Source organism: Camelina sativa, chromosome 4 (assembly GCF_030686135.1).
Source record: "Camelina sativa cultivar CO46 ecotype springtype chromosome 4, ASM3068613v1".
In the NCBI taxonomy this organism is placed as follows: domain Eukaryota; kingdom Viridiplantae; phylum Streptophyta; class Magnoliopsida; order Brassicales; family Brassicaceae; genus Camelina; species Camelina sativa.
Genome location: NC_141883.1, coordinates 843,017 through 846,732, shown reverse-complemented (window position 1 = coordinate 846,732; position 3,716 = coordinate 843,017). Strand labels below are relative to the sequence as shown.

The 3,716-nt window shown below is 39.7% G+C and overlaps 1 non-coding gene across 1 annotated transcript; it reads left to right on the top strand.

The window, feature by feature from the left end:
* Positions 1-360: 360 nt before the first annotated feature.
* LOC147945170 (small nucleolar RNA R71) lies at positions 361-466 on the top strand. Its single transcript, XR_015597888.1, has one exon. It is a non-coding gene; the product is annotated as a small nucleolar RNA R71 (small nucleolar RNA).
* Positions 467-3,716: the final 3,250 nt, after the last annotated feature.

Below are 3,716 nucleotides of genomic sequence, written 5' to 3'. Positions count from 1 at the left end.
CTCTAGAGCAGGAGCTTGTTAGGGTTGTTGTGGTGGTAGACTAGGACCATAAACTGCTCATCTTCACAAACAACATATGCTTGCTTTTGTTGGGTTAGAAGGAGCTTATCTAGCTTCTGAAGCTTCTCATTTAAGGCTTGTAATTCCTTTCTATGCCCTTCCTCAGATTCAATACCTCTCCTTAAGCTTCTATCATATTCCTCACTATAATTTCCATTGGACTAAGCAAGGTTCTCTACTAAGTCCCAACTTTCATCTACATCTCTATTCATGAAGCTTCCATTTGAGGTTGTGTCTAGGAGCATCCTGATCTTGGGAAGAACACCTCTATACAAAGTACACAACAAATATTCATTGTTGAATCCATGATGTGGGCATTGTCTCTGGTAGCCTATGAAGCGCTCCCATGCTTCACTGAAAGATTCACCATTCTGTTGGAGAAATCCTAAAATATAATTCCTCAAATGTGCAGTCCTTGAACTTGAGAAGAACTTTGCAAGGAAGACGTTCTTACAATCAACCCAAGAGGTGATTCTTCCAGGAGGTAGAGTTTTCTCCCATTGGTAGGCTTTATCTCCTAGAGAGAAAGGAAACAATCTCAGCTTCAAGGCATCCTCACTAACTCCATTTATATTGGTGAGGCTACAGAGCCTATCAAACTGATATGTATATATTTTACACTCTTTCATAGTGCATTTGTCATTCATTTTGTTCTCTTAATTCATTTTTTTGCATTGTTTTAGGTCTCTTTTGCATAACATGCATATCTAGGTAGTCTTTGCATTGGTCTTGCATGCATCTTGCATATTGGAGTTGTTTCAGGTGTTTTAGGGGATGTCCAAACCATCAAAAGCAAACAGGGAGAAGGGAAGCAGTCCAGCGACTCGACCAACACTACCCAGCGACCCAACCTTCCACGTCTTTGATCGAGTCGAGTGAAGATATTACTTTGGGATTCAGCTTTCGAAGTCTTCATAAAAGTTGTAGGGAATTTGGTCATCTTTCCAATGTCGTTTATTTCAAGCCAATCGGAGTTGTGGTTCATGGGTGATTGCCGTTTTAGTGGATGCATGTACGTTCTGAATTCCGAGACGACCTGCACGCAAAGGAGAGCTCCCACTCGATCGGATGTTAGCAGCGACTCGACCAAGACGTCCCAGGAGGGCTCCTGAGCACCCTCAAGACGCGACTCGATCAGCAGCTCTCAGACGACACCCTCAAGATGCGACTCGATCAGCAACTCTCAGACGATACCCTCAAGACGCGACTCGATCAGCAGCTCTTAGACGATACCCTCAAGACGCGACTCGATCAGCAGCTCTTAGACGACACCTTTCAAGCTGCCACTCGATCGACGTTCTCAAGCTGTCGCTCGATGATGTTCATATATTTTACCATGTTTTCCCTTAGTTTATTCACATCTTTTGCATCTTTTGCTAGCCATTTTCATCATTATTGTGTAGCTTTAGGACTAATCATGCATTAGAGTTTAGTTGCATTGCATTTGCATCTTTTCATGCATAAACAGGTGATTTTGGAGCTTAAGGAGCACGGAAACAATCCTGAGGAGAAGTGAAGCAATCTTGAAGGGAAAGCAAGAGAGTTAAGGCTGAAGAACCAAGGTCCAGAGTCCAACTCGACCAAGCACTCGACCGAGTGGGTAGATGGACTCGACCGAGTGGAGTGTGCACAAGAGAAGCCAGCTCGACCATGGACTCGACCGAGCACTGGTCGAGTTGACCGAGCCGTTGACTACTTTGACTTTTTCTATTTTTAGGGCTTCCACCTCCTCACATATATAAGGCCTTGTACCTGCAGCCACCAAAGAGTCCAACTTTTTAGATATTCCCTAAACCTAGTTTTTTTACCTTTTTTAGTTTTATTCTTTTTGCATTTTTATTTTTAAGATCTTGTACTTCCTTATGAAAGAAGACTAGATTCTTATATTTTGTTGGTTCTATAACTTTCAAGATATTGAGAATTTGAGTTTCATCCTTTCATCAATATTGAAGATCTTTGTTTAATCTTTCTAATAATGCAAGTTTCAATATTTTCTGGGTTTTTGACTTTGATCACCATGTATTGTTGTGAGTAGTTTCCTTAGGATCTTGAGGATGGGTTAGGATGGATTGATCTTGTGGTTTGTGTGACTTGGTCAAGCTTGATTGTTGTAGATCTCTTCTAGGGTAGATGATCTTAATGCTGATTCTATATCTGAGAGGGTAGAGTCTGATTTCAAGCTTCTTAGCATCACACCAATGTTTAGGAAGCATAGATAAGGCTAGATCTAGAGCTTACCATTAGGCTTGCTAAGAGATTAGAGGTCTTGTTTGGTTTGAGATGTATTGCTTAATGCCTGCTTTTGTAGATTCTTTACTGTGTGAGAACAAGTCTAGAATTGCATAGGTTTGATTGTTTCTTGACCATGAGAGTGGGAGAAACTTGTCTTAGATTAATATGTCTAGAGGTTAGCTCAAAGTTTGCTTGAGATTTGTTGACCAAGTTAGATAACCACAATGATTAGTCCATCCCATGAATCCATCCTCAGGACCTTCTTTGTTTATTGAAATCTTAGTCTTAATCCTGTTGCTTGCTTGTTGTTTGATTGGATTTAGAATTACTCTGTTTTTATTGCATTGCTCTGTTTCTGCGTCTAGTCTAGCTCGACCACCCACTCGACCTACACTCGGTCGAGTGCTGCTCGAGTTCATCCCCAGAACTCTGTGTCTATGATTTGTGTTTGTCTTGTTTCATTCCTGTTTCATTCCAGTTGCATACATTTAGTTTTCAGTTCATTAATTATCTTGCATTAGTTCATTAGTAGTAGTCTCTGTTTCTGTTCTTGCTTTATCACTGTTTCAATCATTCAGTTTCATTTGCATCTAGTTGTTAGTTCTTGTAGTTTATTTTCTGCATTTTACATTTTCTTCCTAGGATTGTTAGTGACAAACAATCTTTACATTTGTCTTAACTTAGATTCATATGCATATCTTAATTGTTCACAAACACTCATTTAGGATTGATACCTCTTGTACTGCAATAGCATAAGGGGAATTGAAACACCCATCCATCATTCCATTCATATCTCACCATTGCATACATCATTCACACCAAAAAATAAACTTGTTTCACTCGATCAACGTTCTCAAGCCGCGACTCGATCGACACTCTCATGATGCGACTCGATTGATGCTCTTAAACCGACATCCTGGTTTTGTCCTGAAGACACGTCCGAGAAGGATTCCCGAACCGATGTTCTATATTGTTGTTTTATGTTTTAGATATTTCCATGTTTTACTATAAATACGTTTTGTTAAGTTTTCACTCGGACATCTTAGCTTTTATCTCGTTTTTCTTTTGTAAGGTTTACTTAGCCACCAAAAACGTACTCCGATCTTGTAATCCAGATAGCTTTGATTTCATTGAGTTTTTGCATGAGATTTCTTCTACAAAGTTGTTCTTCTCATTTCTATCTATTTATTATGCTTTGTTCAATGATTTCTGGATTTGTATCTTTGGTGATGATTTCCGAATCTGAGTAGTGCTAAAGTTCTTGGGGATGGGATAGACTAGGTGGAGGATCTTAGGATATAGGGTGTTTAAGCTTTGATCTGTATGATTCCCTTCTGGACTAGTGTTAGAATTACTAGTTTCTTCCTGATCAATTGGGACTAGGTTCGAGACATTTCCACACCCAAAAGGTGTTTGATGAAATG